This window comes from Thermobia domestica, chromosome 7 (assembly GCF_964235325.1).
Source record: "Thermobia domestica chromosome 7, izTheDome1.hap1.1, whole genome shotgun sequence".
NCBI lineage: Eukaryota > Metazoa > Arthropoda > Insecta > Zygentoma > Lepismatidae > Thermobia > Thermobia domestica.
Window position 1 is genome coordinate 56845510 of NC_137460.1, and position 24862 is coordinate 56870371.

General features: G+C 35.2%; 1 long non-coding RNA gene and 1 other non-coding gene across 2 annotated transcripts in view; both read right to left on the bottom strand.

The window, feature by feature from the left end:
* The window catches only part of LOC145690125 (uncharacterized), a 51144-nt gene extending 27910 nt beyond the window's left edge, over positions 1 to 23234 (bottom strand). The window contains exon 1 of the long non-coding RNA XR_014132173.1: positions 22023 to 23234. This is a non-coding gene — a long non-coding RNA (uncharacterized LOC145690125). The remainder of the gene's footprint in view (positions 1 to 22022) is intronic.
* TRNAS-CGA (transfer RNA serine (anticodon CGA)) lies at positions 16478 to 16559 on the bottom strand. Its single transcript has one exon. It is a non-coding gene; the product is annotated as a tRNA-Ser (tRNA).
* Positions 23235 to 24862: the final 1628 nt, after the last annotated feature.

Consider the following 24862-nt stretch of genomic DNA (forward strand, 5'->3'; position numbering starts at 1 on the left):
CAGAAATCATACCTCTGATAGGTCCGGATGTGACACCAGTATTTGTGTGTTACCACTCTTCCCTCTCAGTGTACTGAAACTTAAGTCAAAGGAACTGTTCTGAAATCTTCACCGATTCTCTCCTCTGAAACCGCATGCGAATGGGGCCGACCTTGGTCATATACCACATCTGGAATATTACTATTTATGTCAAATATACCGAAAAATATATATTTGACACAAATATAGGATGTTTCGATTTTATTTTATTTATTTTTTGCCTGTCACCCTCCCACTCTGACCTCCATGCCAACCAAGGCTTAACTTCTACCTAAGCAACATCGACAGCGTCACTATTCATCTGCGACCACGAAAACTATGATTTCGATACTAATATTGTTCATATTTGACTACTTTTACATGTCCCTTCCCCCTTATTACGAATGACTTCAGTGTCTCGCCTCACTGGAGCAACTTCAACAAACTTAAGTATAGCTATAAACCACCACCTGTAAAATAAATGTGCGGGTGATCTTTTTCGGAGAGGAATTCATTAGCTGCTTTTCCAATGTGGTGGCTTTATTCGCTTCCCATGCTAAAGATTGCCAAAGAGCTCAACTTTATTTGCACCACTGTGATATGAATATAGATTTTAATGGCATTTACTTTACTGAATGCTCGCTTAGGTGTTGCTCCCGTCACAGGAAAAGTGAGATACTGTTATAAATGAGTAGGGATATAAACAAATACGGAAAACTTAGCAATGACACCACTCGAAATGAGTTTTTGCAATATAGTGGGGCAGTATTTTATTCGAATGTGAAGGAAATCATTGCCTAAATTGTCCCTTCCCCTCCTTAGAAGTCTAAGCTACAATACGTATCTAATAATTTTGAATTAGAAATATATGCATTGAGTTTCATATCCTTAACTTTAAGGTGTCCTGAGTTAAGTAAATGAATAAACTTTCTGCCAACGAAAGAGTAAAGCTTTGGGCTTTAATAGTATCGGGAGTGTAATTATGCATTTCAGCGACCCCGAAAGCTATTGAATAGACACTCATATATTTCAATTAGGAATTTTTAATTTTCACCCCTCCCATTAAACCTCCATGCAGATAATGCTGAAATTTGATGTGAACGATATAGAGGGTATCATACATAATTCATGCACTCAAAAGCTATGAATTTAACATTAATATCGTTCATTTTCGATTATTTTTACATGTTCCTGTGTCTCCCATGATAGAACTAGAGGTCATACGGGTTTCGATTCCCGTCAGGAGTCGTGTGGTTCGGGTTCCACGTTAAGTCGTAGATGTATTTTTTAATACGTCTTGTATAGAGTAGTAGCTGAAAGACACGCTGAACTCGCCTCGTGAGATATTCTACGTTTGCATAATTTCTAAACCACTTTTCTTTCTTTCAATCTCCTCCTTCCTCTTAGGACACGCATAGGTTCAAACAGAAACATTCTTCACGGTTAGAGGACGCAAGGCTACTGTACCATATGCGTACAACCCTTATGGGACTAGGTAGTGAGTTGCGCAGTTTGAGTAGCACGCACGAATAAACCACGCTTACATTTATTATATATAATTAATAAAATCTCATATTAGGACTTACTCTGCACGTAAAACTTTCAACATATGTGACTTTTTAGGTTCTGTTCTTCTTCTGCTTTATTATTATTATTATTATTATTATTATTATTATTATTATTATTATTATTATTATTATTATTATTATTATTATTATTATTATTATAGCTATATGAAGCAATTATCTCGGCAAACTTGGTTAATACACACCATTCAGCAACCGGTAGTTGTAGAAATCTGACTTTTCCAACAGTAGTTGTTAGCTCAATCGGTAGAGTGCTGAGCCATGGATTCAAGGGTTGCGAGTTCGAATCTAGTCTAAGTCAAAAGATTTTTTTTCCTGATATAATTCTTGAAATCGGAATGTTTCTCTCTTCACCTTTATCTCGTAATTCTGAAGAGATGTTTGGATGTGAAAGAAAAAGTATACTAGAATATAAGAAAAGAGAGGTAATTTACATGATACCTTCTGCAATTTTTAACTATATTTTCACCTATCTAGGACGTTTCTAAAAAGTTCAGACTTCTAGAGCTCCTTTTCGCTCTCTTATGTGTCCTTTAATTAATTTCTACAGTTACTTAGTGAATCACATATACATATATTACAGATGTCATATCTCTTTCTCTTCTCTCTACATCATGTCTGGAGATGAATGTTTTGACAATAGGTTACAAACACGATTTTAAAAAATAATACGATCTGCGATATCAGTGATACATATTGTGGTGTTTAACTTAACATATAAAACAATAAATAGAAAAACTGAGAATACGAATCTTTTCGTGCACTGATGCTTCAATAACAGTGAACTGATGCTTCAAATCTGTGTCTTTACTCCCTTCACCTATGTTAATTCCCTAGTCAAAATAAAAACTCTTCAAAATTAATCACAAATTCTTATACAACCATCCCTTCCTTGGAGTACTGCGCGGTCACATACCCGTCACTGCGATGTAAAGGCACTTATGGCGACGAGGATACATACATTCGTACACCCCTAAACACACCACTTCACTCATATATTACAGTTCAATACAATGGGAAAGGTAGAAGTTTCTTATTACTCTCTGTTTAATCAATATTCCTTACTATTAGAAAGAAGAAAAGACATTTTTGGAACTATTAATTTTTGTGCAATTAAAGAATAACTTGTCAAAGACTTTTGTTTCTTTTTTGCGAAATGTTCTCTCAATTAGTTTCAAAGCTGCTGATCCAGTCCTTGTAAGAAAAAATGAAAGTATGCTGGAATTGTTGTGCTCCAATAATTTAATTTTTGGGTTATTTTCGGTGGCAATTAATTGTTGAGTTGAGTTTATTTGGAGTTTAACGCCCCTTTAAGCAACTAGACTGTATGAGACGGGACTTACTGATTAACGTGGAATCCAAAGTACATGAGCCGTGGAAATTAAAACGCAATATCTGTAGCTTTCTTAACTCCACGAGAAGGCAAACAATACGTACTCACGCAACGGCAAATGCGTATTATATGGCATCATTCTTTTATGAACCAGTAATACATACAAAAAGTTCAAAAATCACATTTCCAAATGAAGCTATATACATTAATGGGTTACTTCAAAAAAGTAAGGGGGCAGCTGCCCCCCTTTACCCCCCCCAAATCGCCGCCCATGGTTGTAAGCATAACTATAGTTATATTATGTTTCGTGGACCCCACACAAATATAGAGATAGATTAATTTTGTATTAATTTTTGTAACTGCTGTCCCACAATTGTTACTCAAAATATAAATGATTAGAGCAAATTGTACACTCTTTCGTTAAAATGAATGATATCGTCAATACAGTATTTTCTTTTGTGCAAGTGCCAGACAGTGCATCTCATATGTTGCGGTGACTGTGTGTGATGTGAATCATGAAACTGTCACACCTCCGAAACGGAAGTACTATTTAATTTAAATCTACAGAGAAAATACTCCCATTAAAAAAAAAAAAAAAAAAAAAAAAAAAAAAAAAAAAAGTTCGGGTCTCACAGTGGAATCTCGGAATCATTTTTACACACACAACCCTCCAGCCCCGTATTTATATGAGTCCCATTCTTGTAAATTAAAATTATGGTCACCTTGAAGCTACGCTCATCTTCGAGAAAGCAAACCACCCCTCCCAAACGATCCTTCTGGATCCGCTAGTGGCGTATACTTGTTTTCCTTTTTGTTTCAATGTGCAATTATTAACTGAGTTACAAGCGAAACAAAAATGGTATTCCATAATACCCGAACTTCCTCTATATATACCTAGGTATAAAATATTTTAAAAATGTACTGCGTCATTCCTATTTAACCTAAAGTCATGGTTCAAACGCTATTTTCTTCAGTATAATAAGCCCTTTCCAACTGTGTCACTCATATGTCCGTTTCATACACCTAAACCAGATAATTAGGGAAAAACTCGGAAGTATTTTTGCAAATCCAACCGAAACATTTTGCCCCTCTGACCTAGGCCTGAGTTGACGTAGGGATCTGATTTTTTTCTAAAAATACATTATGTACTCCCATGCGCAAAAAATATTGCGCGTATACTGTAACTCACGATTTTTCGCAATTATTCAATTTTCCTTATGTTTATGGGTAAAATTCAGTTATTAGTATGTGGAGATAATAGAAAGCAATCCATCTAAGGAGATATTTCCAAAAAATATAATAAAATAATAAAAATATAAGCAAAAAACAAAATTATGTTCGGTTTTGTGTATACTGGCAATAATGTTTTCGAGGGATTTTTTGCAGTAGCACAGCACGATTGCAGAGGGAATAACTTTAGTTGAATGAAGGAACTGGAAAGTGGACTAATATATTGCATTTATTGGCTTAAATCTAGGGTGTAATCTAGGGTTTGTCTACCAAATATAAATTAGCTTCTGTAACCAAGATGTTATACGGAAGTATAGAAACAAAGAGAAAACTGTTGTCTTAAGTTTGGAAGTGACATGCTCTATAGCCATGAGCATTTATTTGTTAAGAAAAAGACAGGCAACAAAAGGTAGTCTGTGTGGTCAAGTGGGTAGAGTGGCGGACTAGTAATTCTTATATTGTTTTGACACCAGATCGAATCCCATGCGATCCCATCCAATTTTTTCTTTTAAAAACATTGTAGAAAGTGTATAATTTTTATGTTAATAAGAACCGAAACAATATAATAATGAAATAACTTTTTTGTTTTTTCTGATGACGTATTTATATAGAATTGGTGTATGCTGTTGTATAGCTTCTTTTATCAACCTCTTTTCATGAAAAAAAAAAATTGTCTCCAATAAAGTATGAAAAATATATATAGACAGAAACAGACATCTTAGTATCAAAAGTGATTAATCGTGATGAATTAAACAAGTTTCCCGTTGTTAAAAAAGAAAACTATAGAAAATTATTGAATTTGGTCTTTAGGTTTTTAGCATGCTATATATATTCTTTATAAGACTATACTTTATAAGGGAAGATGTGCGATTATACCCACAAATTTAGCTAGTGAGTGAAAGATGTTTTCAGCACAAATATTTTACAGGTTTAGGTGCATGAAACACCAATACGCCATGGTCTCGACCTTCGTTTATTCCACATTATTATCCGACATATCATAGCAGGTAAAAAGCAGCATCAATTGGCAAGAAGAACTGCAAGTTGTGGTCTGTTTTCGATGCTCCGGACTCGATCGCCTAGCACGCCCGTCTATACCATGACTCATACGTTTATCATTCAGTGCAGGCACGTATCCTGCTTTTCTTTTCGGAGGGGGCCCAACACGAATTCTCGTAAGCATGTAATTCTAATGTTTCAAAAATATCAATAATAATAATAATAATAATAATAATAATAATAATAATAATAATAATAATAATAATGCGACAGTTCTGTATTTCTCTTAAACGTTTCTTACTTTTCATTTATGAACCGGTCAAACTGCATTGTAACACAAACGAAATCAAAAAATATTTTCTAGAGACATGTAAGGAAAACTGTCTGCTACGTATATCACATAAAAAAATAGCAAATGGCTATGAGTGTAGCGTTCTAATACAGTAATGTTATAAACAAAACGGAAACGAAATTATAATCCCATTTAAAAGTGTGCTTTAATTTCACCTGGTTTCAATGGCATTACGGTATATTCTTACAAGTAACACTCCGATTTTGATAAAATTTGGCAGGTAGATACTACACAAAATAAACGAATACATGTTTCTTTTTTTCTGCGGAAAAACGATTTTAGGGGGCAAAAGCCCCCACCCAAAATTTTGAAAATTGACGCCCGAAAGGCAAATACAAGTGGACCAAAGTGAACGAAATTGTGCACAGATATGGCAGACGTAAAATGAAGGAATACGTGTTTTGTATTTTCCTGGAAAAAACGGTTAGGTGGGGCACAGACTCCTCCAAACCTTTGATCACGAAATATCAAAAGTGCTAGTAACAATATGTCAGATGTGTGTAAAGGACGAAGAATTCCAACGACACTTTGTGTATATACGATACGCAAAAACTAAACGAATACCTGTTTTTTTGATTTTCTGGCGAAAAAATGGCTTTTGGGGGCAAAAGCCCCCATCCAAAATTTTGAATGTTGATGCCCGAAAGGCAAGAAAAAGTGAATCTAAATGAAAGAAATTGTGCCCAAATATTGTAGACGTAAAATGAGGGAATACGGGTTTTGTATTTTCCTGGAAAAAAGAAAAGAAAAACGTTTGGGTGGGACACAGACCCCTCCAAAACTTTGATCGTGAAATATCAAAAGTGCTAATAACAGTATGTCAGAAGTGCCCAAATTTACATGAAGAATTGGAACGACACATTGTGTAGGGACAATACACAAAAAACAAACGAATACGGTATTTTTTCTGCGAAAAAATAGTTTTAGAGGGAAGAATTCCCCACCCAAAATTTTGAAATTTAAGGCCAAAAAGGCAACAAGAAGTGCACTGAATTGGATGGAATCGTGCACACATATTCTAGACGTAAATTGAGGTAATTGTGTTTCGTATTTTCCTGAAAAAAAAAAAAACGGTTGAGTGGGGCACGGATCTTCTTCGTTGGTTATTACGAAATATCAAAAGTGCAAATAAGTATACGTCAGAAGTTCCTAAAAGTATGGAGAATTGCAACGAAACTTCGTATAGGGACAATTTGCAAAACAATAAATGAAATGTGTTTTAATTTGTACGGAAAAACAGTGTTGGAGCCTAGAGCCACTCCGAAAAAAAAAATATTACCGTAAAAGTACAGGAAGGAGTGGACCGAAGCAAATGAAATTGTGTGTAGATATTGTATAGACTGTATGTAAAATAAGGACTTTCGTGTTTTTAAGATGTCCCTATCAATTTTGGCACATCAACAGCAAACAGGAAATTAATCGGCACGTGTTTTTGTTTATGCGGAAAATCATTGTAAGGGTTAAAGTTGCCTCGTGAAATACTATAAAATACGCTATACTGTTTGTGATTGTTGTTGATCTGCCAAATTTGAATAAATCTGATGGAGACACTTGTGAAACAGGAGAGGCTTTATTTATCATATCCAATATCTATAGACAATTTCATTGGCTTCGGTCCACTCCTTCCGACACTCAACACCACGGTCCACTCAACAGTAGGTCTATTTTTCTTTTCAGGAAAATACGAAACACGTATTCCCTCATCTTACCTCTACATTTGTGAACAATTTCATTCAGTTCGGTCGATTTCTTCTTCCCTTTCGGGCGTCAAATTTCAAAATTCTGGGTAGGACCTTTTGCCCCCTAAGACCGTTTTTTTTTTTTACAGGAAATAAAAAAAGCCGTATTTGTTTATTTTTTTGCTTATTGTCCTAACACAAAGTTTTGTTCCAATTCTTCATGTAAATTTGGGCACTTCTGACATACTGTTATTAGCACTTTTGTTATTTCATGATCAAAGGTTTGGAGCAGTCTGTGCCCCACCTAACCGTTTTTTCCAGGAAAATACGAAACCCGTATTCCCTCATTTTTCGTCTAAAATATCTATGAACAATTTCGTTCACTTCGGTTCACTTTTTCTTACCTTTCAGGTGTCAACTTTCAAAATTTTGGGTGGGGGCTTTTCCCCCTAGAACCGTTTTTCCGCAGAAAATAAACAAAAACCGTATTCGTTTATTTTTTGCGTATTGTTCATACACAAAGTGTCGTTGCAATTCTTCATGTCCTTTACACACATCTTACATGTTACTAGCACTTTTGATATTTCATGATCAAAGGTTTGGAGGTGTCTGTGCCCCACCTAACCGTTTTTTCCAGGAAAATACAAAATACGTATTCCCTAATTTTACGTCTGCAATATCTGTGCACAATTTCGTTCACTTTGGTCCACTTGTTTTTGCCTTTCAGGCGTCAACTTTCAAAATTTTGGGTGAGGGCTTTTGCCCCCTAAAACCGTTTTCCCGCAAAAAATAAAAAAGCACTTATTTGTTTACTTTATGTGTAGTATCTACCTGCCAAATTTTATCAAAATCGGAGTGTTACACTGGGGAAGTGTTACTTGTTAGAATTATAACAACAACTCATTGCCCACAGTTTGAACACTGACTCAAAGTAATCTGATATAAAAGAACCTCAAAAGGAAAAAGTAGGTTTATTAAAAAGTGTTTGAGGTTTGGAAAGGGACAGCTTCCAGGACCTCACGCTGGATACGTCCCTGAGTCAATGCATTATATTTGTTTCTTGCAAAACATGATTATTAGATGAGTAATATGTAAAATTATATCATAGTTTGACTCTTAATAGGTCTTTCCTTAACACACCCATATTATTCGGCATTCTGCCTGTCTGTTTTATGTCGGATAAACGAAACTCTACTGTATTTCCAAAGATAGCATATACACAGGGGCTAGCGGTCTGCACGGGCCGGAATTTTTAGAACGGACCCTGCCCGTCCCCTTTAATTTATAATCTATAGGCATTAGCGGATTAAGGGCGGAGCCAATGGAGCCCAGGCTTCGGGACCCCAAGCTCAGAGGGCTCTTTAAAATCCCTCTGTTTAACAGTAAAATATAGTAATCAACTTATATTATAGGCTCCAGACCGATGCTAATTTTTTTCCGCTCGTTACGCTCGCGGTATCGCTAGATTTAAGTCTTTCCATCAGCAGCATTTAACTGTTAATAATGAATGCAATTATTTAATTGTTAATAATGGATTTAACTAAACTAATTATTGTAAACTTGGAGCACATTCAAATATTACAGCATAGTTCTCGGTAGTTCCATAAACCTATGAGGCTGTGGAAGGCAGCAAAGAAAATTTATGCACTGGAACTATTCTTAACATAGGGCCCCCTTAAAATAGTCGGCTCTAGGTCCCCAAAAGCCTTAATCCGCCCATGTCTATAAGCAATATTTCACGAAAAGCATGTATTTTTTAACAAATGTGTTTGTCATCAAGTTTTCATAAAGTAGTCCCTTTCTCCTTTAGGCAATTTCAGAGGCCACGGTGTTTCAGTGGTAGAGCGTTCTCCTCTTGTGCATGGAGTCCTTGGTTCGATCTATGCTCGCGCCAAGTGAACCTTGTGCTGGACACTGTGTGCGTGAGTTTTCTCGGGGTTCTCCCGTTTTATCCCACTTTCTTCATTCGACCATTTCATTCATTTCTTATCATCACTGTCTCCTTTAGCCTAGCCGGCATAACGTGGGACGTAAAACTTAAAGGTTTCATTTCAAATCATTTCAATCAAAAAACAGTTGTAGGAAGTAAGTAATTTCGAATAAAACAAACTACTATATACAATTCTGAGTATATTATTCTTTTATGAAATTCTCGCAAACCTTATTTCTAAATCGAAGGGTAAGAAGACTAAATTCACTCTCTTATTGTTATAGATCCATTTCAATTGAAGCAGTTGGAATAGTTGGAAAAAATTAAAAAGCCATACCCTATATTGCAGTGTGGCACAATTGGTATAACGCGGCACACTGGTGTGTCTAGCAAAGTGAACAGTGTGACGCAAACTGTTTCCTATTATTTGCAAGAATATTTGTCGAGTTTCTGTTATTTATTATTATTATTATTATTATTATTATTATTATTATTATTATTATTATTATTATTATTATTATTATTATTATTATTATTATTATTATCAACGATTCTTCTATGGACAGCTGTCTGTATACGGTTAAGCAACCACAAGTATCTCATTGAGGGATAATGCAAAAGTCTATTTGCTTGTATATTCTATCGGGAATAACTGCATCCGTCTAGAAAGCTAGGACTAACAACAAAGGGATCCGATGTTCTGAACGCACACCGCCCCAAATCGTGAGTGCTACAAGTTCTCTTCTACGCCTTAGCACAATAAGGGCTGTTGCGTTAAGGGAGAGAGAGAAACAACTTAATTCCATTGCAGTTATATGCTTATTAAATGTTAACTTATGTTTATAAATTATGTAAATGATCGTATCGTTTTCTGTTTATTATTATTATTATTATTATTATTATTATTATTATTATTATTATTATTATTATTATTATTATTATTATTATTATTATTATACATTTCTTAATAGGTTGATTGCCACGTGTATGGAATTCCATACACACGGCTCTCCTGTGCAGCAGAACGTGATTATTTTCCATACGCAAACAATGTAGATATTCCAAGTTTGTTGTGTTCGTTTTATAGGTGTGTATGTAATTAGATACATATGGCGTAGAAATCAAAATTTAATATCCATGCCACGTATATGCAAAACCATACACAAAGAAATTTATGAACAAATACATTGAGTTTCAGTTTATCGTCTCGTTCAGCAACGAAGCTATATGAGACTTCGGCCTACTGATTAACGTGGACTCTAAACCACGTGAGCTCTCGCCGGGAATCGAAGCCGTGTCTTCCAAAGGCGCATGCGCTAACCGCATATCCACTAAGGAGCTCATGAACAAAGACATTTATGGGCTAAAACAAAGGCGAAAACAAAGATGTGTGATGTGATTTTGAGTTTATCGTCTCTTTCAGCAGCGAGGCTATATGAGATGTGGACCTACTGATTAAAGTGGAATCTGAACCACCTGAGCTCCCGCCGGCCGAAAACAAAGAATGTTCATTTCAATGCAAACCTATGTAGGCCTACGGACTTCAATATTCGCCCTCAAACGAAAGTGAAGACTATCCATGATTCGCAGTATTAAACTCTCTCTCACCTCTGTATTCTCCTAACATGTCTCCCAGCGATTACAACATTTTTTGGCGTCTCAATCACTTCTTATGTTAGTAGGATAGCTTTACCTAGAGGCCACTGATTAACCTGGCATTGTATTTTTCACTTTTTTACCTTTGGAATTGACAATCATCGTTTGGACATTTCAGTCGCACCTACCTAATATTAACAATGTTTCTACGATAATTTCGTAACATTGTATTATTTCTTTGTTGATTAGCTTGGTTAGGCTTATTTAAACACTTTAAAGAAACGTGTAACATCTCTTGGACGAAAATATACTAGCTCTCACTGGAAATCAAATCCAGAACCAATGCACTTAAACCATTTGACCACAACAAGGCACATTTAAAAAGAGGTTTCGATTTTGTTCGGAAAATTGTGACTAGATGTAACATTAAAAATACATTTAAGAAAGGGTACGGAGCAAACGCACTGTACTTTCTCGGTTGAATTTCTTACACTGACTCGTGTTAGGCTGCAACTATTATTGAAACATTTATTTGGGAAATTGCGAATAAAATAATATTTTGGAAAACTTTGCTAGAAGAAACTTCAGGCCCAAAAGTAAAGTACCCATTGGTCATATTTTGGTTAGAAATAACTTGATCCATATACTAGAATTATTAAGGATATAATTGTATGCGAACTATAAGCAAAAGCGTCTGAGTAATTTCTGAGAAAATCATGAAAAAAGTCACCCCAAGAATAAATTATCCTTTGTGGATCTTTTCAGGACAAACAAGCTATGCTATATTGTTAGTGTTTTCATAAAACATTTATTTATGAAATACGAACACAATCGCCTGAGTCGTTCTTGAGAAAATCGCAGGGTAAAACTTACTGTCAAAAGTATTATACCACTTCTAGATTTTCCGGATGAGGGAATTATACCATATAGCTAGGTTATTTATGTAACATGTATTTATAAAATATGAACAACAAACTCTCCTGAGTTGTTTTTAGGAAGGTCATCGTTAAAAGCTTACCCCCAAAGGTAAACTCTTCTATCTGTAATTTTGACAGTATATCAAATAATTTTTAAGCAAATCGTCGGGAAAAATTTCACTGTCAAAGTAAACTCTCTCTTTTGGATTTTTCTTTCCGGAACAAGCGAGTTATGCATATTGTAAGAGTGTTACAGACAATATTTTTACTGAAATTAGAAGAAATTTGTCTCAGTTATTACTGAGAAAATTGTAAAAAAAAAAAAAAAAAAAAAATTCAACCCTTGAGAAAACCACTTCTTCTGTATGTTAACGGAATAAACGATTTATGCTGTATCTTAGTTTATTAATGAAACATTTCTTTACGAAATATGAACAAAATTGCCTGAGGCATTAATGGGAAAACCATCGGGGGAAAGCTCACCCTAAGAGTAAACTACTCCTTCGAACGAGTTGTCATATTGTTAGGTTATTAATAATACGTTTATTTATGAAATGTGGTTGAGAAAATTGTGGAAAAAGAACGCATACCATACAGTAAATTACACCATATATATTTTCTCAGAAAAAATATTCATATACGGTGGATATTTGTTAATAAAATATATATTTATAAAAAGTAAATAAAATCGTCACAGCTTTTTTTTTCTTGAGAAAATTGAATTATTTTAAATTTTAATCCTTCAGTAAATTACCCTTACTTTTAGGTGTCGAAGGATATAAAATTCGAAAGATAGTATGTTATTAAAACGTTATGTCTAGAATTCGGTCCAGATACGTTGAACAGTATGGCCTCTATTTGAGTGCATGTAAAAGCGTGACGAACCGAGAGACGAATAGATGGACAGACATCGAAAAATAATTTTTTCGATATGTAGGAGCATTGTAGCTTGAATTCATTGAAATCTGGTATTCGGTTTTTATAACTATCACCACACTTTCTTCTTTCGTCCCTCGACTGTGAAAACGAATAGGCCTATACCGACACGTAAGGTGATAATTTGTAATCCCAAAAATTTAATTTGTTATGTTTAATGTGTTGTCACGCTAGAAAAAAAAACTTATGCATGTTACATCATTTTATTATCAGTTTTACACGCTACTGTATAATTTGGTATGATTATAATTAATACCCATGGCATCTTTTGGAAGCATTCGTGTTCCTCACAAATAGAGCTGTTAATTTAGTTTTGTTTAAAGAAAGCATCCTTTATTTCCTTACACAGACTTATGATTGCATTTGTTGCACTTGTGGATATGAAACAAAAGGAGAGAGAGAGAGAGTCAATACTCTAAAAAGAAACACACACACTGAAACACTAGAACAGTAATTTAACATCAGCTTTTTTTTTTTTCTTCATGACAACGAGCTATCGCTGTGACTGTGTTCGCCACGCTGTGTGTAAGGCAGCAGGTCGCGCATGTTTTGTTTTTTTTACTGTTCCTGACTCACAGACACTCGCAGTGAGTTGAAGTTACTTCTGCTGACGGAGAGGGAATGATTAACCATATCATACCATAAACTGAAAACAATCGCTATTAGTAATAATACACTAATTCTAAATAAATATGTCATCAGAAAAAACAAAAAGTTATTTCATTATTATATTGTTTCGGTTCTTATTAACATAAAAATTATACACTTTCTACAATGTTTTTTAAAGAAAAAATTGGATGGGATCGCATGGGATTCGATCTGGTGTCAAAACAATATAAGAATTACTAGTCCGCCACTCTACCCACTTGACCACACAGACTACCTTTTGTTGCCTGTCTTTTTCTTAACAAATAAATGCTCATGGCTATAGAGCATGTCACTTCCAAACTTAAGACAACAGTTTTCTCTTTGTTTCTATACTTCCGTATAACATCTTGGTTACAGAAGCTAATTTATATTTGGTAGACAAACCCTAGATTACACCCTAGATTTAAGCCAATAAATGCAATATATTAGTCCACTTTCCAGTTCCTTCATTCAACTAAAGTTATTCCCTCTGCAATCGTGCTGTGCTACTGCAAAAAATCCCTCGAAAACATTATTGCCAGTATACACAAAACCGAACATAATTTTGTTTTTTGCTTATATTTTTATTATTTTATTATATTTTTTGGAAATATCTCCTTAGATGGATTGCTTTCTGTTATCTCCACATACTAATAACTGAATTTTACCCATAAACATAAGGAAAATTGAATAATTGCGAAAAATCGTGAGTTACAGTATACGCGCAATATTTTTTGCGCATGGGAGTACATAATACGTGTGCAAAATTCCAATCTTGTATCTTAAAAACAAAGGGCAGAAAAATGGTTGAAAGTCTGAATTTAGGCTCTCTCTTTATACACACACATACGTATATATTTATTATAAAAAAAAAGTACTGCGTCATTACTATTTAGCCTAGAGTCATGGCTTAAACGTTATTTTCTTTAGTTTAACAAGCCCTTTCCAAGGGTGCCAAACACATGTACGAATCGGAAAAATCGGGAAAACTGAATTTTTTTTTCTGAAAAAATCAGCCCCTCGGAACATTCGCGCCCCTCGTGCTCGGACTCGGCTTCACGTAGAGATCTCAGGAAGATTTTAGAAATATCCAAAGGTACATACAATTCCAATCTGATATCGTAAAAACTACAGGCGTGAAAAATTTTTGAAATTTGCCTTAAGAAAAATAAAAAGGCACGCCCTTCCGTCCCTACTTGGCGCAGCCAAATTGACCATCCGGTTCCAAAACGCATCTGGGGTGTTCTTTGGTCTATCCTTGACTTGACTAATAAAAAACGACTCAAGAACCTGTTATAGAACCTAAATGAGAGGTCAAAGACCATAGTACGCCATGGTAACAAAAGTTACCAAAAATCCTAAAAGAGTTCATAGAGCACTGAAGCTTCAACCAACACTATGGTAACACTGATATGAGAAGTGAAGATCAATGTGGTGCAGTGAAGTTCCCAGAATTTAAACTAGAATTTGTTTTAATGCGTTTACACAAATTTGACTGTCATAAATTTAGCAGTGGAGGGGATGCAGCAGACCGAGATCTGGAGGGAAGCGGGCCTTTATCAAGCAGTTGGTAGAAAACGGCTGAATAAGATTATATATTTATTCATTGTTTTAGCCCCCCCAATATTTTCTTCAAGTCGGCGCCTATGCACACATATGTGCGTAAAAGAAAAAAACTACATTCCAAATCATCCGTTTCGGTTGTTACGCAATGCACCATGAACATAATATACTTCCACATGAGGCAAAACAATGTTTATGAATGTCATACGTTCTGGAAAGCAACCCTGAAACCCGCCAGATATAGGAACAACATGTTAGCTGGGAAGGGTCCAAAGTATTTGAGGAAGGTCCAATACGACTACGTAATAACGAACCTATCTTATACTGTACCCGAAAAGATAAGTAATTCTTAATGACTGTCACCTATATTTTTAGAAAAAATGATAGAACCATTATTTCTATAAGAAAAGAAAGAGTACGTGATGATGCTCAAAATAAAATATTTAGCGTACATCAATAATTTCTCTGTTAAACAAGTATAGTTCGTTAGGAAAGTCTACAAATGTTAGTCGTTTCGAAATTTTTGGGAGGTCCGGTCCCCCATTGGACCCCCTCGTGGCTACGGCTATGAGCATAGCTAACTAGTCCCAAATTCAATGTGGCGTTCCCCACCATACAGTTTTATCAAGAGTATAAAATATACTTTTTTTTTTATAAAAGATGTGTATATACTAAAATACTATCCACAGAGGGGGGGGGGGTTCTGCATATTGACTTATTAATATTTGGTTCACAAATTACTGTAGAAGAAACCTTCATTATCTATATAATTAAGAATTAACTTTAAATGCGGATCTACTTTCATTTAATTTCTGCTCTACTACATATTTTCTTTCTTATTTTGTAATTCTGCTTTAACTTTTTTTAATTGTCATTATATTTATTTGCTTCAGTATGGTACTGTAATTTAAAAATATTATTGAACCACGTATATTAGTAGCAAAGACGAATCCGTAATTTGATATTATTTGAATCGCTGATTGCAGAAAGGACAAGAATCTATTTTCTATAATTGTGATATATTAAAGAAAAACTATTTAAATTTCTTCAATGGCCATTTTTCTGCACTCAACCTGTAATTCAACACTATGTTTACAATGTTATAAAACCTTTGAAACTGTATTTTCTATAGAGAAAGTTGCGAATATCCTAGAAGGCAATTTATTCGTTATAATTACAATTTTTAATATGGTTAATATTCATATTGGAGAAGAGAAATGAATGCTATGTTGGTTGATTTACATTCATGGCCTTTGCCAGCAACAAGGCATTATGGGATAAGACCTGAAGTTTAAAGTGGAATTTGAAGCAGTGTACTACCGCTTGGATCCTCTTCCAGGACCTGGTGCACCGAAGACATGTGCTCCAGATTAAGCGAATCTCAAAGTAAAATCCGGGTAGGATTTTTTTTTTTATTTTATCTCCCTCTCCCTGTTCTAATAAATGAAATCTACTAATGAACAAACATTTTTTTCAGAAATATTAAGTATGGAAATTCCTTCCAACATTTCTCATCCTGAGTGAGCATAGATATTACGTTCTAACGGGTCTTTAAATATTAACGAATTGTTAATTAAACAACTCGTCGAAAAAGTCTAATTGGTGTTTCTTTTGTTCCACTGCACTATACAAAATTAATGTAATATTTGTAGATATTTTCGTCGTGTTTCTTCTATACAAGTAACTGACTGAGCAGCTAAAAAGAAAATTACGCTGCGGACAGGATTCGAACCTGTGCGGGTATAACCCATTGGATTTCGAGTCCAACTCCTTAACCACTCGGACACCACAGCTATGTAGGGTTGCAGTTAATAGTGAGTTGCTCACGATGGAAATTGAGGAGTTTTCTACAAAACAATCTCGGCTAACTTACATACATTCTTAACATTACACATTACATCACAAACCACTTCATCTCTGCTATAGGTCTATGTTTCATATATTCTCGCTACTGAAATGAATGATAACTCAATCTCATCATAATTATCCACATATCTACAATCATTAATCCAATGTGATTTCTCGTGTGACCAATAGATCTATTGATAGTTCTGTTTATTGACCATGATATTCAGGAAGAAACGGAAGAAACTAAACACCACCTTATGCAGAAATTGTGGATTAACACAACGTTATTCCTGGGCCCATTGACAGAACTCTAATTGGCTGCCGGTATCGTCCTCGGTTCGATGTTACTGTTATTGTATTATAGATTGTAGAGATGCCATTGGTTGCACTGCATGATCTGTACGAGTGAATTTTTTAATTCGTGGCACCGTTGATACGTGTTACATGACGAGTACTGCGGATCGGCTCTTTACAAGTGGTGTCAACACACCAGCCCAAGTATCATCTTTCATAGCAGTCCTCGGACATCTGTTGGGTGGCTATTCCCCTAGATTTGGTCAGAACTTCTATTGCGGTACAGTATGATGTGGGCGTGTGTTCTGGATTCAATTCGTTGAACTGGAGCTCCTTCGTGGCTAAGGGGTTAGCGTACGCGCCTTTGACGTGGGAGACCCGCGTTCGATTCCCGGCGGGAGCTCATGTGGTTCGGATTCCACGTTAATCAGTAGGTATCGTCTCATATAGCCTCGCCGCTGAAAGGGACGTTAAACTGAAAATCAACTAAACTCAATTCGTTGAACTTCACCACAGTCACTCGGGTACTGCTCCCTCCATTTTATAAACACTATCCCAATATAATATTGAAGGGTTATTGACATACTTGTTCACCTGCAACAAAAGATAAACATATTAACATACTAATCCCTCTTATAAACATGCAAGTCATTCTCACAGGAAGAAAGTTAGGTAAATGTTTTTGGCGAATTTCTAGCCTCGAACAATATATCACATGATCTCCTTCGTATTTGAAATAGTTGGATTCAACGATTCAAGGTGATCACTATGATAGCCATAGGCCTTCTTTGGTAGAGCTCCACCCTTAAATCCAAAGCACAAATTGTTATCCCAATTCCTGAAATCATTTTCAACATTAATGTATCTTATTTTACCTTGGCGGTGAACTATCTGCTACTATTATTTAGTGTTATAATTATTTAACAAGTTTTCAACAGCATGCTAAGTCAATTTGCATAGGAATAATTAATAATCAATACAATGCGAAAGGAACTTGAAGGAAGTCGGCCAAGGCCTATTTTTACAGGAATCATCTGGTCATTTGCCTAATGGAGCTAAGGAAAACCTTAAAAACCTAAGTTAAAATCGCCACTCAGTGAATTCGAACCCTAAAACTGTAAGGGAATACTATCTAATACAGTTACATTTTAGCAATACTTAGAAGTTGTGTAAACTTAATTTCCTAGAAATATAAGTTGTATTTTTAAAAATATATGCAATACTATACAAAATAATCATACATAACGTAAGCTCATGTGGTTCGGATCCAGTGCCGTGGCGTGGAAAATCAGCGACCAGGGCGAGAGTATACGACGGCATCCCAGTACATACTAGTGAGGTCAATAGACCAGTCGCGAAGCGCCACCATGGTTGGCGCAAAGCGTGATAAAATTTTCAAAAACAAACCCTGCTTTTCCTTGATTTTGGGCGTTTTTTATTACTTTTTTCTTTCCATTTTATGTGTGTGCACATACATTTTTCAAACATGAGTAACATTATGGGAAAATACCGCTGTTGATCTAAAATATAACAGGTAATTTTTCCTCTCCTTTTTCTTCTTTCACCCTTTTTTTACTCCCGAATTTTACGTCCCCGTTACTTCGCCACCCGCGGACGTCGTCCCGCTCGCTCCCTCTTCCAACGGCATGGACTCTCCGGATTCCACGTTAAGTTGTAGGTCCATGCCACATATACCCTCGCTATTAGAAGGAACGCTAAACTAGAAATAAATAAATAAAATAAAATAAAATAAAATGAAATATCATATGCTTATTTGGGCCAATAACCATCAATACTTCTAAATGCTATTCCATATGATCAGCGTAAAATGACCGGAATGTTTGATTATGGAATTGCGCCAAAATTTTGCAAACTCCAGGTTAATTGTATACAGCAAAACATAATGCCGCCTCTATTGATATTTTACTTTAGAGATACACACTGTGTACTCTTATATTGAACTAAAACTATTTCCAATATGGACCGCGTATATTAGTAGCAAATACAAATCCGTACATTTGGTAGGCTCTTACTTGAATCAATGAGTGCAGAAACGACAAAAATCAATTTTGTATAATTGTGAGATATTAAAGAAAAACTATTTAAATCTGTTCAATGGCCATCTTTCAGCACTCAACCTATAATTCAACACTGTGTTTACAATGTTATAAAAACTTTGGAACTGTATTTTCTATATAGAAACTTGCGTATACCCTAAAAGACAATTTATTCGTTCATAATTATTATTTTTAATAGGTCTAATATGGATATTAACTATTATTTTTAATAGTTAATATTCATATTAGAGAAGACGAATGCTTTGTTGGTTAATTTAAATTTACGGCCTTTGTCACCAACAAGGGATTATGGGACAAGAGTGGAGTGGCACAAGTTTAAAGTGGAATCTGAACTACTGTAGCTCTTGGAGGTTCTTCCAGAACCTGGTGCATCAAAAGCACGTGCTCTAGATAAAGTATTAGATAGAGAACGAGAACAAATACATATTTCATGATTGAATTTAGACAGTGTTGGGTAAGTTACTTGTAAAAATGTAACGCGTTACAAGTTACTTTACTTTCTTTTTAAATGTAACGCGTTAGTAACGCGTTACTTGCCCCCAAAAAGTAACTGTTACTTTACTTCGAAAGTTAACGCGTTACTAACGCGTTACTTTTAGGTCCGAAACTTTAAAATCTGAAAAAAATATAACTTCAATTTTCCGTACTACTATTACTACTGCTATTATTATTATTATTATTATTATTATTATTATTATTATTATTATTATTATTATTATTATTATTATTATTATTATTATTATTATTATTTTTGCGCATTCTGAATCGCTTTATGTAAATGCAAGGACAAATTTTCACTTTATATATGAACATTTTCATATAATGTATCATTCATAAAATGCCATACTGCGTTCCTCGTAGGGATGGACACGAGCGGGTTCGAGCGAGTTTTGTTTGACACTCGATTCGACTAGAAACAGATGTCTTTGCTCTCGACCCGAGAACTCGACTCGAATTGGGGTCGAATTCGACTCGAGCCAAATCCAGTGTGTAGTTTCGAGTACATAGACAATATAATTATTATCAATGACCCTACTACTACTACTTATATTATTATTATTATTATTATTATTATTATTATTATTATTATTATTATTATTATTATTATTATCATTATTATTATTATTATTAATTATAACAACACTGTATATAAAAATGAAAGATAGGCGTTTTGTATTTGAATACTAAAAAACTAGTTGATTGCCAACCTCGGTAGTCGTGAAGTCCAAGAGTCAAGGACATTGTTCACGAGCTTCTGAATTTGGGTTGAGGGTCTAGGTTGAGTATTCGGGCTCGAGCCAAACACTGTTAAAAGCTATAGGGCACTGGCCAATATCTCCAAAACTGCTCGCGCTGGGTTTAAAATTATCAACGACTCGAGCAGCTCGGCTCACAGCTCATTCATTATCGACCCGAACCGAGAAGTGATCCGAGCCAACAGCTCACCCAACCGACCCGGCTAGAGCCCTCGGCTCAGTTGAGCCAAACCAAGTAAATGGCTCATCCCTACCAAGCTAGCTCGAGCCGATGGTTCACCCCAAGTGAGCCGGCTCGAGAGATCTTCTCAGTTGAGTCGAGCCGAGCTGAGCTTGTCATAAAAAATCTCTTCTGGTCTCGCTATCGAGACGAGACGAGATGCGAGCAGTGTCCCCTCTCGTGAGTGACACCAAAGTATTCCATATTACTGTTTAGCTTACATTTATCATGGTTTTCGTTTTCCAGTGTAATCAGACCATGATTTCAAGACGACTTAAAACGAACAAACCATTTATCAAATTCGACTGGACTCGAAACTCGACGCGAAAAACTGAATCGGCTCGGAACTCTACTTGAGGATATTACCCTTGAATTGACTCGAAACTCGACTTGAATTGGTGGGAGACTCGGGTTCGATTCCCGGCGGGAGCTCATGTGGTTCGGATTCCACGTTAATCAGTAGGTCCACGTCTCATATAGCCTCGCTGCTGAAAGGGACGCTAAACTAAAATCAACTCAACTCGACTTGAATTGGAGTCGAGTCGAGTTTTAGCTTGACTTGTGCTCATCCCTATGCGTTAGAAAAAAGGTTGCTTATAATTATTCTGCTAAACTAATTATATAATAATAACAATGTTGTTATGTAAAATTAAAAATACAGAATACAGAGAAACATTACACTACTCTATAATCAACGGGACTCTAGGATAAGCAAACTGATCCAATATTACATACCATCAGCAAACTATTTTCTAGTAATAAAGTAGGCCTGCTCATCAGAACATAGTATATTCATATTAATCCCTTACTGTAAGTCGTTAATTATGGCACCCTAGTTGTTGATAAATATTTTCCGTCGGGGCACTTCAGACAATTTACTTTTAAATTCTGTCCACCATCATCCTCAGCTCTTAAGAAAAAAAGTATTCTTCAAATGTTCGAACCGCAAAATATTTTCGTTCTCCATCTTTATAAAAACAACACCAATCAAAGTAAAATAGACTACTGTTAAGGGCATCACTCTGGATAGTCCCTATGTAAAGGGTTCTCTCATGCTCAAAGCTGGATGAATGCGTTTGCATGGACACCTGAAGACATCATAAAAAATATATTCTCAAATTTCCAGCACCTGAGAGATGGGTGGAGGGAATATTGACACCTGTAATTCCCTTAGCAGATATAAGATAATCTGCTTAACAAAAAAAAAAAAGAAGAAGAAGAAGAAGAACAAATTAAAACTAGAATTGGATTTCATAAGAAATCGGACACAGTTGAACCAAAAAGAAAAAATATATTTAAATAATTAATTTTTATCTTTTACAGAAATCAATATCCTCCTCCCACGTGAGTTCATATTTTATAGTCGTCTTGCCCCTTTGACGACTTCCCCTGGTTATGGCCTTTAGAACTCAATTTTCTCTGCCATCCCCTTACCAGAGGATCTCCTATCATCAGATAAAAATTTAAATGAAGACTGGGAAAGAGTGTTCACAGCCTCTCCTGAACCCGGCCAAGCGGCACATCTGAAAGAGAGATAAGCAAATATACAATGGTACTCACCTCTGCCTCCAGGAACATGGACATCTAAAAGATCACCACTCCAAGATAGATTTACGAATATCTATTTTATTGAACACTAAATCACGGACACTAACAAACACTATACATCTTTTTATACACAAAAACTGAGCTTTGTAAGAAAATAAACGGGAATCGATCGATCACAATGTGTGTACTTTTTGTTAAGTTTTTTTTTTTTTTTTTTAAAGAATTTCTATTTTCACTGTCATTGTCACTACACTTTCACTGTATGTAGTCCTCTTCTCTTCTATGAATAACTCTTCGTCCCTCCAGTTAGACGCTACTGCTTTCGATTTTTTTTTATCTTCTGGACGATGTGATTTTCTCTCTTCGAGATCTTTGATGTTACCACCTTCCATTTACTCCGTTAGCATGATGCTTTTTTTTCCCAAGGCATTTATAGCGAAATCCTTCTCGCCCTGAAATTTTGTCGTCTTATCTATCAAGAATTAATAACGCCGAACGAACACCACATGAAACACAACAATAGGTTAGTAGTTACACTGTTCATTACACTTCACCTGATTCAAGTTTCATGTTAATTTATTGATTGAATTTCACTAGCGATCATCAAATAAAGTTAATTTTCTTAAAAGTAACGATAATCAATAGTAATTGATAATTATTATTATAATTATTGTTTTTAATAGTAAAACACTTTGTTAAGATTTTCGGCGTTTCAATCAAAGCATTAACTATACACTATCTGGACCGCACTTTATAATCAGAACTAAACACAGCTTCCCACGAGAATCATTATGTACTTGAGGCGAGCGGACCGGTGGTTAACTAAGAACTAACTGTTTACCCCCTTGAGCTTCAGTATTTACTTCCGCTGGTTGTCTCTCAAGAGTCGTAGAGACTCTCTCTACCTTCATTGTTTTTGGGGTGGTTGACCTTTTCCCCTTTGTGAGGTGCCACCCGTGTTGAGCCGGCGACATTTTTACAAATTTGTAAATAATTTAAAATACACTTAGATTTTATCCACACAACCCCGGTATGTCTTTTATACCAAACAATTATTACAATTTTATTAAATCACAATTTTATATCTTGTTTACTAGTCGTGGAGACCCGTTAGGAATCTCCAAGCAGACGTTTTGTGTTTCTGGTGTTTAGTGCACTCTAGCGGCAGGTTCTAAAATTATCTTCTTGCAGGCGGGAAATGGTGGACTGTCTGCTTCTGTTCTTCCTTTTTTTTTAATTTGACTATGAAATGTTTACATACAACAAATAATAATCACACCTATAATAAAGTATATGAGTAATTTACTTATTTTTGTAGGTCCTTGGAGTTGTCATCTTTTTCGAGGTTAGATAAAGAAAAAGAACATCTTGGTGGTGAGTTGTCTGCTAGCTCCGCCCTCCAGACATACCACTCGACACCCTCCAAGGGTGGCTGAGAAAAATCTTTGCGAGTGAATTGGAATCATGCGGGAAACAAAATACGATGCAGGGTCGCGTAAAACATTTTTCTTAACTGGTATCGGAATTTCCAAGAACATTTTAATATTAAATATTACTTATTAATAATATACCCTTTAAATCTGGCACTCCTGACATAAATGCTATGTTTTCTTTCTTTTTTTCGGTCAGGCTCGCTTACCAGACTAACGGTTTTCCTCAGAGGTGTGAAAATACAGGTCAGGTTGGATTTTTAGCACCTATTGTCACAAAAATTTAGCATTAAAGTGTGTACCCGCAAACAATAGAGTTGAGTTTGGAAGTAACAATAGTTGCTAGTCAATGCTTCTAACTTCATTTCATTTCTCCAATTTCTGTTCCTTATAGAATTTACGTTATAAACCTGCTTATTTTTGGACATGCCCCTTACTTTAGGTTAGCAACTATGTTAGCTCAAAGGTTATTGAACTCTTGGTTTCTCGAATTTTCCTGTTGTGTGATGTGAAAGTTAAAATTTTGTGAAGATGAGTGCTTCTTAGACAGTTTTTTTTTTTTAAGTAATACGTTTAAACTCTAATATGAATACTATTTTTGTCTATAAATACTTCCATTTATACCTATTTATATCTGAATTAATCCTACTATAATTAAAATTATTACTTAATTTGGCTTTTAAATTATATTAAATTATATATGTAAATTACTATATTTACATTTTGATATGCAAAACAGTTGGTAGGGCTGTCAGCTTACACTACGGTACCATTGCACTCCTAGTTCACTCACTGAATGTATTGATTTGGAGCTGTCAAAATCTACGACAAAATCTTCCAGGTGCTTGCAATCAGTACTCGTGATTTCCCTAAGGCTGTCCTCATCTTCAAAAAACAGCAAGTGGCACTACGAACTTATCTGTTTCTCTGTGTGTCTGTGACTGTCGGTCACTGACATACGTAGTTCATGCTCGATTGTTTCATTCTGAGAAATTCACTTACAGGAAAGAAACATTTGTTTCCGAAATATATATATATATATATATATATATATATATATATATATATATATATATATATATATATATATATATATATATATATTGTAGTTACTCATCCGAAATGTAACGCGAAAAAAGTAACGCGTTACCGTTACAGTTACATTGGAAAAAATGTAACGCGTTACTAGGAAACGTTACTTCCCAACACTGAATTTAGGTTAGGTTTGGTTTAGTTGTGCATAATAAGGGAATCACCATTGAATCCACTGCTAAGGAATAAATAATTGAATGGGTTGCCTAAGGTAAAACCCCGCCTTTTTAGTATTAAGTAAGAACAGCTAGAATTGATAATTAACATTTGCTTCAAATAAGCTAAATTGTAATAATGATCATATAAATCTTTACTCATATATAGCTTGAA